Source organism: Bombus flavifrons, chromosome 16, assembly GCF_040668555.2.
Source record: "Bombus flavifrons isolate JBK064 chromosome 16, iyBomFlav1_principal, whole genome shotgun sequence".
NCBI lineage: Eukaryota > Metazoa > Arthropoda > Insecta > Hymenoptera > Apidae > Bombus > Bombus flavifrons.
In genome coordinates, this window is record NC_138457.1 from 8813373 (window position 1) to 8828234 (window position 14862).

A 14862-nucleotide genomic window follows, 5' to 3' on the forward strand; every position below is an offset into this window, starting at 1 on the left:
GATAGAGGAACGAATGCAACGACAAAGAGGCCAGCAGACCAACAGAGACTAGTAGAAAGGTTAGAAAGGGAGAGAGTAGGAGATAGAGAAGGATGGTGGACGATGTGGAATCCGTGGGATCGGGGAAGGCCCGAAGGAACAAGCGCTGTTAAATTATAAATAATTTAATACGCGTTGTAAGGTTCGTTGATAAGTACCGTTGCAGTTGAAGTATCGAAACGTTGAAGGTATACAGTGGCCCAGGAAGTATTTCAACGCTTATCGCGGAATCTTTTGGTGAGATTTTGTCAAATTTGTTCGCACGGTAATTAGTTTAATAGGAATTATAACAGTATAATTTGAAACCAATTTCCAATGCAAATTGAAAGTGTATACAGGAATTACGAGATATTTATTGCATACATATACTTAGTGAGAAATTAGTATAGCGCATGAATAGTGGTCTTAAACGTACAATTAACGCCAGAGGTGGTCTGGCTGCATATCGTGGCTTATTAACATACAGAATAATCGACTTTGTTCAAATACTTCGCTGCTTTTCGCAAAGTATATGCTCCCAAAATATGTCTCGTAACTTGTATAAACATCGTTAGATCCATTGCTAACCTTGCCAATACAATCACCATAACCTCTTCGCTAATGAGATCTCCAAATGTATACGTAAGAAATTTCCAAGAGTGTCCGAGGATTCTCGCCAGCCGCTGTACGCAATGAAACGAAGAAATTAACAGAATGCTGGCTTCCGAGAGATATTCGTATAATATCGGTTTCGAGTGGGAGAAGGAGGATGACGGCGATCAGGGAGGAGCAGGAGATGCAAATGCGAAATTCGCTGGATTAAATGAGGGATGGGGAGTAGGAGGGTTTAGAAGGGAGAGCAGAAAATAGAATGAATATAGGAAATAAACAGGGACGGGTAAGCGAAGGAGCGAGGAAGAGCGAGTTAGAAGAGCGGAGACGGAGAGAAACCGGAGGCCTTGAACTGCTGCGGCGGTCGGCATTGCAACTTTCCGCTCTATAGATCTCTCTGTTGCTCTCAAGTGTCTCTCTTCAGACCATTTCCCTCTCCTCGAACACGTTGCTGGAGCACGAACCATCTTTCTTCGATCGACGATTCCCCGTCTTCGTTCACGTTCTCTGCCTCTATTTACATCGTTCCCCTGAAAGTCCCCTGTGGCTCGATGGTAATAATTATATATTTCTTTCGTTCGCTGCGTGCACTCGCTCCACAGAGGCCGGAAGTCTTATTGATTCGCGTTTTGGCGCTCGATGAAACTTCGCTGTGGTCGGACTTTTCGAGTTTTGATGCGTCGACAGACGTGGAAGATCGCAGTACAGCGCTCCATTTTGGAAATTTCAATATGCAGTTTAATCGAGGAAATCTAGGGAATTCCAATATAGAGGTATGTTCGGGGAATGTTTTCTTAATTTGTCAAGGTTGGCACAAGTAGTAGGAAATATTTTTACACGCTGATTAGATAATGCATAGTTACGAGAAAGTGCAGCGAGCCGTGGAAATAAAATTTCTTTGCACTTTCGCACAGTTTTCGACGTTTCGATTTAATTCGATACTGAAACTTTGTACGTACGAATCTTCAGTCTTGCTATACATACGAGGTTAGTTTCGATGTAGAGTTTAATGTAAGAAATTTTAGAGGAAATTGGTACATGCGATGCTTTTTCGTAAACTCTTGGGAATTTTTGTCTGATTTATAATTAGGCAAAAAGACAGTAAATTAAAGAATAGAGGTTCTTTGTAAGAAATACAACAATGTTTATAAAAGAACGTCATGTATATAACCTCTAAAAAAAAAAAAAAAAACGTAAGAAATCTTCAAGAAAAAAATATCGTATAAACAAATACGAGAAGAAAAAACTTGGTGTATATAAATAGGGATAAAAATTCGTAAAAACGCAGAAATAAAACGGGTACGGAGGAACGTGAGCGTGCGTTATGCATCAGAGATCCGGCACCTTGAACTTTTATCACGTGCGCGAACAGAGACGCGATAATAAGAGGCGGGATTGTTGTTTGCATAAGCGAACGCGTAATCGAATACCAGGAAACAATGCTTCGCGTGCGAAAATCGTGTTTCTGAGTCAACGATCGGGACCTCGGGTTTCTTGCACTCGATTTTACGCCCTCGAATATCCGTCCGGCTACTCGGACAGAAATAATCCGGCCGACACCGGATACATTTTTGTTAAGTTCGCCGTTCGCCGTGGCAAAACGGTTTCTCGTGAAAACTCTGGAATGTTTTCGACATCCAAGCTTCTTTTTCAATTTTTTCCTTCTTTTTTTTTTTATTTTGCTCTGGACAACGAAAAATAACGCGTACAGATCGATTTAAGATGATTTCGTTAGGGATAGTCTCGACGAAATTACGAGATCTTTAAAGAAGCGCGAAATGATTTTAATCGTTGGTAAAATTGGTGGAATAATTGGTAAAACAGATTTGGAACGTGAAATATTCAGGACGTTAAGTTCTATTAATATTCTAGGGATATTGCGACTTAGGGAATTGTCTAAAGATTGGCATTTGCAGATGGAGCTAAGTGACTCGAGGATTGCTCAACTAGTCGACCTTTAGGTTAGGTTGCAATTAGAATTACGCAATGATGATCCAGGAAATTATAGAAAATTACGACCGAGTTATTACAAGATCGTTCTGATACTCCATGAAAGCAACTAAATTTTAGAAAATGGTTCGCAAATATCCTCGTTTGACAGACGAGGTCGGAATTCAAATAATATTTCCATAAACATCGAAGTAATTCCTTTGCGAATCAACGAAAACGTAACAAAGTTTGAAACGGACTAAAGAAGGTATGAAAAACTCTTTTCCATTAGCAACAAAAAGGAAAAGGGCGTTTTTGGCGGTGAGTCGAGCGAACAGTGGTGCCTGAAACAACAGTCGGAAGATTCATTAGTCCAAGCTGAACAAAGAATGTCGAGTGACTCAAACGATAAACATTCGTATGAAGTTTCTCGGAGTTTGTTGTGGCCGTGATCGCGCCACGATTTCGCGTCCGGTGGATTATTGCGATCCTTCCTATTGTTGGCTCGTTATCAGGAAGTTTTGCCAAAGACCAACCCGTGATATCTCCGTCGGAGCTATCTCTCGATAGGAACAATCGAAATGAGTCAGATAGCCTCTGTCTACGCCGGAGTGTTACAAGTTCAAGTTGAAATTAGGATATCTAACCTCAAAAGTGAGCTAACCTATCAAGGTCATTGATCTTAGAACGAACTTACGTACTGGCATATAGCGGTGGAAACTTTCGCGTTTCCTAATATTTTTCTTAGTTTTCTTTTTTAAATAAACAACAACGTCCGCGAATAATGCAGGAAATTAAACGGGGAAGCCCTGTAAGTTAAATTAGCCCGTCTAACCTAAAATATCAATGTCTATAGAAAAATGTAATTTCTATCTGTATAATGTCATATTAAATCATATTGCAGTAGAATGGTATTTTTGTCCAATCCCCTCATATTTTTCTCCGTTAAATTAATTCTCTACAGGTTCCTCGAGTTTACTTCCAATTTATTTACTCGTTGGTCGATGAACTTCTTATCAGCAAAAATAGTGCGGTTTTATAATATCTTAATTGTGACAGCTGCTTTTACAGTATCTTTACTTGGAACCACTGTATTTTGGTAATTCGGTTTATTTTCACGCTGGATCGGATGAAAATGTAACTATGCAAGTTGATGGAACGCGAAGATAGGAGGCGCAACGTCTATTTCAACAATTAAAATTTCCCTTATTCATAAAGGGTAACGTCTGCGTCAAACGTGATCTACGATAGATCGAATCATTAAATATCGCGTCTATGTTGACGTAAATTGCATCGTAACGGCCGAGTTAGCCGAGACCTTTTTATAGTTCCACGAAGAGACGATTCTGTCGATGGTTACGTATAAACGATCTTTTTATAGAATATGATATTTCGTCAAAAAATATGCATATGCAGAAAGACCTGGATCGTTAATTCTCACTGACAGAAATTTTAAACAAGACGAGAGAAAGGATAACAAATTTATTTCCAATAGTTTCCTCGTTTATCGACTGCAAAACTATACGTTGACGTTTATGTGGTTAAATGTTAATCTTGTCAAATTGAAAGCTGCACAGAATTCCTTCCTTTCTATCAACAGTCGTTTTATAGCTAAAGCTACTGGTTGAAACCAGAGCGATGCTTCAATTTTGTCGTTACGTTGTCCTAAAACAAAAATGACCTTACAACAGAGATACTGGAAGCGCGAACAATTTTATTTAAACAAAGGTGAAGACCATCGCGAACAATAACGTACATCGGGAAATGCAACTCAAAGTCCATAAATTTCCCTTTTTCTCAGGAGAAATGAAAATCGATCGATTCACCAAACGACCAAGACCTGTTACAGTGTTTTTCCAATAACTGACGAATAACTGCTATACCAACAGAGCTGCACCATAAACGTGTATCTCGCTGATCGAGGTGCGATCTGTTGGCGATTTAAAGTCACGTGATGCGTCAGATCGTGGCTCAGCCATGTATACATGATAGTTAACGAGGACGATAACAGGGTCGCCTGCTCGCGTATACGTGCTCGTGAATCTGCATAGTAGCGCGGTTAAAGAACCAGGTTATTACCAGCGATTCAACCCTGACATTTCGTACGATGACGCTAATGCCTTACACGTATATACAGAGAACACACCGGTCGGGGTTAGGTTCACGCTCATCGTCAGGCTATCAACAGAGAGAAAGAGAACTTTGTTTCGATGGCTGCTTCAAGCAAGAAAGAGGTCAAGGGACCAAAATAAACGGAAAAACCGAAGAAGCTTGCGGGTTGCTCGTCGGCGATTCACCAATTACACGCGAAACTGTTGGTTTTCGAATTGTTCGTCGATCGATAATGGTGACGCGAACGGTGTAAGCGTCGGTAAAGCGAAAGTATCGTAATAATCTGACAAGAATTATATATATTATTATTATTATTATTATATATATTTATTATATTTTTTTATGCTTATACACGTAAGTAAAATGGCACCTAAATTGAGATTCGTTTCATCTGTTAAACATTGTAATAAATACTGCATTTTGAATATTTTATAAATATTGGCACATCATACGCATTGCGTGCATTTTTGCATCTTCAAATGTCCTATACACGCGCAAGAATCCGCAGTCTAGTAATAATTGAGAGTTTACTCGTCCAAGTATTCCGTTCCGAATTTTCGATTTGAAACCGATTTAAAAGGAGAAGCAAAAATATTCGCTGTGCCGAGCAAACCAACGATACGTTAGGTTCCGCGCAAAGAGGTTACAAAGAGATTCGACGCAACAGATTACATATTCGATGATCCCGAAACGCGAGTCAGAGAGTGCGAAACACTGTTGGTTCAGGTGATTAAACCGAACGCGTACGGCCAATGGAATTTTTCACTCTGTGTCTGCTTCTTTTTTTCTCCTTGCTTGTCACGTTTTCCTGTGTTTCTCCGAACCAATTGCGCAAATTGTTTCCCACACGAAATTTTGTACACCAAATAAAAAGGACCCGCATAGTATTCTCTATTTCCCTAGATTATTTGTCCTGGGAATAGAATCATTTTTGACGGATCTGAAACGAGGTTATTGAAATTTTCACGCGGAAAATTACGTCTCAGCGCTGTCATATTTATCTTTATCTACTTTAATAATTAGTTAGAATAATTAAATTCCACCAAATTATGGTTAAAGGTATCGATAACGATCGACGACAGCCGACAATAATTACCAACAGTTGCTAGTGACAATTGGCGAAAGTTCATAGTAATTAATAGCAATAGTTGGTAATGATCTATCATGCAGTCAGATGCGAAAAAATATTCCAAGTACGCGATGATGTTTGACGATAGTTGACGGAAATAATTGATAACAGTGAATAGTAGTTAACAACGGTGATCGACAATAACTCGTAACTGTGCTCGACAACAGCTAATAATAATCTATCACGAAGTGAAATGTAAAAATATCTCTCGCGAAAAGTATCACCTATATTATTTTTGGTTAGGTTAAATGAAATTTCACCAGCGGTAAAAGCGTTCAACATGGAATATAAAATTCGGCTCGTAAAATCAGCTGGCTATAAAGGATTATGAATTGGAAGTAAAATAAGCGGTTTTTTGAAATACTAAAAGTCAGTCGAACGGTTAAGATTTACGAGAAGAACGGAATTCGTAATTGGCGACGAGGCGTGGCAATGGGCAGATTTTACGGGGACGATCCTTTAACGATACCGACAACGACGAGGGAAATGTAAGTCGACTGGCAAAGGCTAAAGCCAGTGTAAAGGGGTGGTTATCGAGCGGTGTCTCCTCACAAAGCTCTCCTCGTACGCATACAGATCGGTCTAAATCAATACGTACGACTGTCGACGTGCCTGCAAGGTACACGTCTGTATATTTAGATACGCTGCGCGCCGCTCGAAAATCCATCGGAATATTCGATTTCGTCGACCGATATTAACCAACAGAGTTATTGCGTTTTCCAACTTTTGTTTATCTATTTATTTAATTTTAGTAACGAGCGTGTTTGCAGCGCCAAGTATTTTAGTGTATTCGATGTTTTGCATACAAATTATTATTTATCGATGTCGAAAGCGGACGAACGATGGACGATCGTAAGGGAATAAATAGATGTGTGTAGAAAGTTAGTTAGAAGAAAGTGCTTAGGAAAAATTGGGAAATTCGTGGAAAAATTACCAGCAGGTAATTAGGAATAAGAAAACGTTTAGAAAAATTGTCAGAAAACATTTAAGGTAGCAAGGTATTCAGAATTGGAGAAGCTCGAGGAAAATACTCGGAAAATATTCAGAATAATAAAATACACAAAGAAGTCGACAGAAAACACTTAGAAGAAGAGGCTTCTCAGAAGGTGTTCGGAGTGAGAGAAAATATTTAGAGAAATTCTTGGGAAATATTCGGAAGGAGATATTTAGAGTAAAAAAATTTCCACGGTTATCAAATTTCCAGGAAATATTGCGATTGAAAAATCACTTAGGAAAATAAGAATAAACGTCTTTATTACCGTAAAATAACGTATTCTAAAATCCTTTGAAATCACGCAGATTTTTCGATGAAAATTGTTTGATGTTTCAACTTTGCTTAACATTTTCCTGAAATACAAATTTCGTAATCTGCGTTACATTCTCTTTAAGTTGGTCATTTTTCTTCTTTCTTTCACGAAAAAAGATTCCAGTTATAGAGCTTAAAATAAAGGCCGCGCAGTGCGTAGGAATCGTAAAGTAGAAGCGGTCTATAAGAGTCAGCCACCAGCGAGTCTGCCATTGTCGATTATTTTCTACTTCACAATAGATTTCTGCTCTACAGTAGTAACGCACGTATAGTCGGACACTAGCGTCCTATACTACTGGAAAACTCCTCCATTGAAACGTTTTCTCTATTTTGCAACCGTTGTATTCTCTGAACGAACACGTGCCATTATTACTGCTCCGAGTAAAACCGTGTCATTTTTTCGCAATTCTTTCTGATTCACGGTTTTCGGTGCCAATCACGTTCTTTGATAAAAATCGAGCATATTGCCCAGGCATTTCACTCGGATTTTATTTATTTACAGAGAAGCACTCGAATGCTAACAAAACATCAATCGAAGAACGATGCATTTATCGTTCGATAAAATACATTTTCCAAATTGCAGTAATTCTATGAAAAAAGGTTGCCTTGAAATTTCTCCTTTATCGATCATGGTCAAACATACTCGACAAAACTCGCACACAGACTCGATCAATTTTCCTATTCCTACCATGTAAACGATAATTGAACAGAAGTTCGCGGATATCAAAATTCAGCAACTTTGACAATTCACGAAAATCTGTCTAAATTCTAATTTATAAATCTTTTATCAATTCAATTCAATATCTAATTTATCAATTTTTCTACGAAAGATTCACAAACCTGGTGACAAATTCACAAATATCAAAGCTCGATAAATTCAACGATACTTCTGACCACCGCCAATTCTGTCCGTTCTTTTGTTTATAAAAAAAACCTTGTCCAGGGAAGGATCGTGTTTTCGATCGTGGATCCCGATAATTGGCGCTGGGTGGTTCGAAAATAGGTCTCCCGACGGGGAGTAAACAGAGCGTAGATATATAGAGACGAGGATGTCGGCAGCGCGGCATAGAGACGGTTCGAACTTGTAAGGAACGAACGAGGTAAGCCCGGCCAGCTGTGGCCCAGCTTGGTTGCATCGGGTCGATCAATAAACGCGGCTGACGGTAGTGCAGTTGGCCGCGCGTTAGGCGTCGCGACGCCCCACGGGCCAGGTCTAAATTTCGGCCGCTGCACCGGTGCCACTGTGTCGCCAGCCTTCCCGTTTTTCCCTCACTGCTCCTCTTTCCCTTTCTGCTGCCAACCCGGACGCGCTTTCGTTCCTGGACGCGTCGCGACGCCACGCTCGACCGACTTTGCTTCGCATAGTCGATAACTATCGCTATATCAAATCCACAGAAAGCTGCATTTTTATCCACAGCCAGTGGCTTACTATCGTTTCGTTAGTCGAAGCAAATTGATTCGAATCGGGTTTTAATTCTTCGTGAATTTATTCATTTCGTTACGTACACTGACTCGTGATAGAAATATTTTATGTACAGTGGCAAAGAAAAGCGTACGGTTTATAGTAAAGAAGAAAGATTCATAGTTGTGTTATGATAACTACGCTACAGAGTATTACACGTATGTATCATGTACCATGTACCGTGTACCATGTACCATGTACCGTGTACCATGTACCGTGTACCATGTACCATGTACCGTGTACCATGTACCATGTACCATGTACCGTGTACCATGTACCGTGTACCATGTACCATGTACCGTGTACCATGTACCGTGTACCATATACCATGTACCGTGTACCGTGTACCGTGTACCATGTACCGTGTACCATGTACCGTGTACCATGTACCGTGTACCATGTACCGTGTACCATGTACCGTGTACCATGTACCATGTACCGTGTACTATGTACCATGACTATACTATATCGTACTATACATGTTTATTAATAAGTTAGAATGGGGCTATGATATGCATGAAACGAAACGCAATAAACGTACGTATGTACGTATATCTATATGTATATGGATATATAAGTTGGAAATTACGTGGCATTACAGAGGGTTATTTTCGTAGTACAATGTAGAAAGAAACTTCCTCTGTCTTCGTATAAGCCGTCTGATGTTGGAAGATCGATTTCTCGTATTGTATCGTACCTTTTTATCTTCCCCACCCTTTTAATCTTTATTTAATAAATAAAGTAGAAGCTTCCCCTGTTCTTTAGCGAATGCAGCCTTTCGTTACGTAAAGCTCTTGTTATTAGTATAAAATGCTCGTATCGTTTGTACTCTGTCTTCCATTTGCATTCAAATTCTAAAAAAAAAAAAAAAAAAGAGTATAGAATTTACCTTCGAGACACTTCACTCGTAATACAAAATTCATATTTAAATAATACATACATACAATATAATAATACATACAAATTCACAATAACATCTTGATGAGGATAAAGAACTGTCCCGTCAGGTGAACAAAGTTTACCCTGCGTGTCCCTTATTTTTCCTTCGGGGTGGATGAAAACAGAGGAGTTTGAGGATAAGATATCGAATTGGAGAAATGCAAACGCGTGATGCGGTTGCGATATCCCCGACCTAGGCCATATTTTCGCGAGGACAGGTCTGGATTGGTCGAAAATACTCTTCCAAGACCGAGTTCGCACAGGGTGGGGGACTTGTGGGCGTGTATCCAAAATTGCTTCCGATTTATAGACGTGGAACTTCTCTATAGTAGTTTATTAAATAATGTATTTTAGCAAGCGTTCAAGTACTTTCACGAGCCACTGACGATACGAGAAGATGGCTAGCGAGATGACACAGACGGGACAAGGCGAGCATGCAAGAGCAGTACCCACTCCCTCGCTCACTTGCTGTGTGATTTCCTCTCAGTCACCATGTGATTGTTGTTTGAACATCCGACGCTTTCGACCAATGTGCTGCCCGAAATAATGAATCAGATCCATATTCTATCGCCTAGGTTACCTTCCGGTAAACGTTGTCAAAAGTAACAATTTTCTGTATAACATTTTCCTGGTAATAGCTACGAAGCTGTGAAAATTATTAGTGGGAAGAAAAACGTTAAAGATCGCCATAAGAAACAAGAATTATGATATTTAGACACACGCGTAATACTTACTTAAAAAAGAAAAAACAATCTGGAGATAAAGAAGTTGTCATACGATAGTCGAATAAGCTTCGTTAATTGCCAATTTTATTGTTACACATATACCACGTATAGCGCAGTACTGTTCGTATTGACTTTCAACTGTGATCTGTTTACTTGGCTTGTGACATACAATTATACGATCACGAAGAAGAAAATCGTGTTATCTTGATTTGACCGTAGTTTTGTAATTGAAATATATCTAATAAAAAATTAGCAAGCGTTCGGATACGTTGGAGCCGTGTACTTTTTCGTATTTCATCGACTAAAATCGGCCAACGTAGCAAATATTTTAAATCGAGCGTCGACGCCACTGTGAGCGCGTTGCGTGTAACGCGCCATCGTTGGCCTGGCGCAGGCCGATTGGCGTAGAGGTAGAATGTGCCGGTGGTGGGGGTAGAAGCGCAAGCGGCGCGGCACACGGGAAAGAGAACGTTCTACAGAAGAGAGGCGGGAACGGGGAAGCTCTATCGATCGTTAAGTCTGTAGGCCGTCTGCCTCTGGACAAGATCATAATATACCCCGGTCGAGGAAGACGGAGGGAGAAAGGGGAACGTGGTGACCACGAACTGGCATAGAAAGAAGGGGTGAACCGTGAACCCGTTCATTCTCGCTGTGGAGAGTTGAAGGACGATCGTGGCGCCTGTTTAGCGACTCGTTGCCCTCCTCTCTTGCTCCTCTTCGATCGCGTGCTTTCGATTAATAGGAAGAACATTCCGCAACTTTTCGTCCTAATGCAATTCTTCATGGAAAGGTCAGCAGTTGTCGAGCTTCGATTTCTGTAATCCATTATTCGTTGTTATGAAAATTATGACGTTGTTATATTTTGTATAGTGGTCGTTCAATTTCAAGTTCGATCGTGTTTCTAACATTCAAGGTTATTAGACTATAAGATTCTTGGTTCAGTTTTTGCTCGATGTTTCGGGTAATTAGATCGAACTATACGTCATAAACACGATATTATATACTAGGGAATTTTTTATTTTACTTTTGAGTTTGTAATATTCGTCGGTGTTGAGGTAAATTTTGTACAATGATCACGGTGTTTCGCAGGCGAATGGTAAATTCATTTTCCTCGGTATTTTCTCGACAGCGTGAAAATTCTTACGGAATGTCGAAGGAAGATTCCGGTGAATTTTTGTCCTTTCGTATTTCCATACCTGGCGCTGACAACGACCAAACGAAACATGAGATATTAGGGAAAGGTCACGAACCGCGATCGATCGTGTATTTTTAAATGCTTTCGTATTTTTCGAAAAGCCGATGTAAATACACTTACGTCAGGCGGCCGATGCACGAACCGTTCTGAATTGTTCAATAAGCTGTGAACCGTATATTATACCCCTTTATTTCTGGCTTGTTTAGGAATAATCACTTAACATAGCGGCGAGAAATGACGTCAGCTCTCAAGATCAAGCGTCTCGTTCTGCACTTCGAAAGTGACTTACTTCTGCGTTTATTCTACTAGCGAAAAATACCTTGGTATAATATAGTATTCATTGGAAAAATATAATTTTCCATAACTCACGAGAAAATTCTGATTAATTTATATTACTACTCGTTGAAAGAAGCTTTAAATTATTTATTTAAAAAAAAAACTTGGCTATCTTTGGGATTTTTTCTTCAGGAAAGTAGGAAGCATCTTATATAGAAATAATTCCTATTAAATTTTCTATCAAATGTCCTATCCAACATACCGTATAATATGTTTCAAGATATACAGCCTTCTGCACAACGTACAAGAAAAATCAGTTTTCCCAATCGAAATACTCTAAGGAAATAACCTTTTAACTCTCAGGTCGGATACACTTCACGAAGGAAAAGTATATTTCACGATTGTTTGCATTTCCATTCGGCTTTCCATTCCATCAAGATTTTATTAGAAATTGAATTACGCTGGTTTAACGTTACGACAGTCGGTTGGATATTCGAGATTTTACGAGAACGTTCGCTCTTTACGCGTGTTATCGACCAGCCCAGATAAGAGCAACCGTTCTTTGATAAGGTGTCAATGTCACGGCTCTGCGAATTTATCAGAGCGTTCACTCTACGAATCCGCTCACGGTGCTTCGTGATCGGAAACACGCGTTGAAATTTCTTTAATTAACGAATCAACAGCCACGCGTTACCGCCACTATCCTTTCAATTTTCACATTTCACAGTTTTCAATGCAAACGATATAATTCCTTTTATCTTATATTTATACTTGCCATTATTAATTTTTTCCTCTGCCATTTAAACATAAAGTATATTTAGTTAAGCAGAAGTGAATTAATGAATTATCGTTTCCTATCATAGGAGTATCATAGTTCGTCGTTCGATCAAATTGTACCACTCGACAGCGAGAAAAGTCGATTCATAAAATTCAGTTTACTCCTCTTTTTTATTATATACGTATTTTGTCAAGTGGTTTGAGTTACTTCAAAAGAACCGTATGGGAACAACAACAGGAAACACTCGATGTATATCACATATTGATAAGATTTATTGTCGAATCACAACAATATGAAGATAAGATCGAGACAGAGCGTAACAAGTTTCTTTTGTAAGAAAAGCGGCAGGTCGATGGCTCCGTGCACGTGGAATCTTAGTCCTGTTTACTTATTTATCGAGCTTCTCAACAGCCAGTTTCTAATGTTTGCCTCAGGATTTCCAGGAAACGCGATGTTTCGAATGAAGAAATTACACGCGGAAAAAGGTATACGAACGCTTGTGTCGTCGGACAGAAGGTCGTTGTTCTGCAAATTATCGGGAGATTGTCTTTAAAGCCGAGCAATAAGATTCTAAAAATAATATTTGGCTATACCGTGCAAGCTTACGCTGGTAAAACTTTCTAAACAAGTTCGAAAGGTTGGCTTAAAGTGATTCTGGTAGCCAAGTAGGGGTGTCAGAGTCCTCGAAGGGGCTTCGTCCGTCCAAACCTAATTATTCCTTGCTTCTTCGCTCTTGCGTAACTGCTTGGCAATGCGCGCCATCCAACCACCAGGCTATTGGATCGTTGTTTCTATATTCTTCGTTGAAAATTCTTCGAAACACTCGTTACCGTATCCAAAGCCTCCGAATTTTACATATTTTTCCTCAAGGGAAGATTCTCTTTACAGCCACAAAGTATCCTACTATATTCACGCACTTTATCCCCGACGGTGTTATCTAAGTAATTCGCGTCGTCGAATACTTCTCAGTTCAGGAAATTTATTTCATTGTAATCGCTGTGAAAAATGTGGTAAAACGTGTACCACCGATGGCCACCGTGATAGTCAATCGCGTTAAACGATCTTTTTCACCTGACAGCAAACAAGCCACGAAAAGTTGTCCAGGTCATCGCGATGATGGGGCTCATTGACCGACGCGTCTCATGTGGTGGAAAGGGTGCCCGGGGCTTGGCCGAAACCCGGCGACCCAGCACACGGTAGCTCCGTGGTAGCCGTGACATTGACCCTGGCATTGATCTCGCGACACCATACACAGGCTCGTGCTAACAGAGAAAGAGACACAAAGGCAGAGACAGAGAGAGAGAGAGAGAGAGAGAGAGTGAGAGAGAGGGAGGGAGAGAGAGAGAGAGAGAGAGCGAGGCGGTGCCGCGTGCGGTGCGTACGCAGTTGCGGTCCCGTTTCAAGCGGAGGCCCGCCGATCGGGTGACGAGGGAAGAGAGCACAGCCTCGTCTCGGCAGTCAGAGAGGGGAGTCACGGGGTAGGAGGCACTCTGGCGACCTTGGAGCGACCCCAACCAAGGTCGCAGACGCAGACGCCCCTTCCTTCTCGCGTTCCACGATTTCCCTCCGCTGCCCTCCGTGCAAGACCGCGCCCTCCTGCCTCCCGACGCGCCCTCTGCACTCCGTACGCCGATCCTCCAGGTCCCTGGCATCAGTTTGTCTCTTCCGTATCGCCCACTACACTCCCCCACCATCGGCTAGTCCGAGTTTTCCTCGACACTTTTCTCTAGTTAAGATGAGGCGAGGCTACGGCAACGACGAGAGCAGGTTGGTAGAGGTGTGATAGGGTTTTGAGGGGGAGAGAGAGAGAGAGAGAGAGAGAGAGAAAGAGATAGAATGGTTGGATTAGGCGATAGATAGCGTGCAGTATATATGCAGTGATTTATGAAGGTTCTTGGGTATTTATGGGAAATTTTAGCATTGTAACGAGCCGATTAATCCGATTGTTAGGACGACGTTGGGCTAATTTGAAAGTAATGTAGGAATGCGTATAGATACTTATCGATATCGACGAAGCAGCTGCAGATCGGTACAAGTTTTATAGAATTTCAATAAGAAATTAGGTTAGAATCGCCTAGTATGGTATCGTCATTACCTTAGAAAAATTTCTTTGTCGGAAATTAGTAAGATCATCGAGAAGATAAACGCACCTGGCAAATTACCAAATTTTTGTTATTCAATAAACGATAAAAGACTGACTTTGAGATTGACGTTAGCGGTAGGTTAGGCGAGAAGTTGACCTCATTTCGTAATTTTCGTAACACAAGCCTCGTATAACCTATCTCGTATAACCAATTACCCGTAACTTTTTTAAAATCCCTAGATCAGATAGCAAGCTGTGATGCCATAAACGCAGTATATCTCTTTAAAACCCAATAAAA

The 14862-nt window shown here is 40.5% G+C and overlaps 1 protein-coding gene and 1 long non-coding RNA gene across 9 annotated transcripts in view; one reads left to right on the plus strand and one right to left on the minus strand.

The window, feature by feature from the left end:
* Ecr (ecdysone receptor) overlaps positions 1 to 14862 on the plus strand; it is a 189866-nt gene that overhangs the window by 5583 nt on the left and 169421 nt on the right. The window lies entirely within an intron of this gene.
* Positions 9010 to 11023, minus strand: LOC138188070 (uncharacterized). Of its 2 annotated transcripts, none has more exons than XR_011175354.1 (3): positions 10242 to 11023; positions 9530 to 10153; positions 9010 to 9422 (listed from the first exon to the last, which is right to left on the minus strand). It is a non-coding gene; the product is annotated as an uncharacterized LOC138188070 (long non-coding RNA). The 2 variants fall into 2 exon arrangements; XR_011175353.1 differs by having other exon boundaries at positions 9509 to 10153.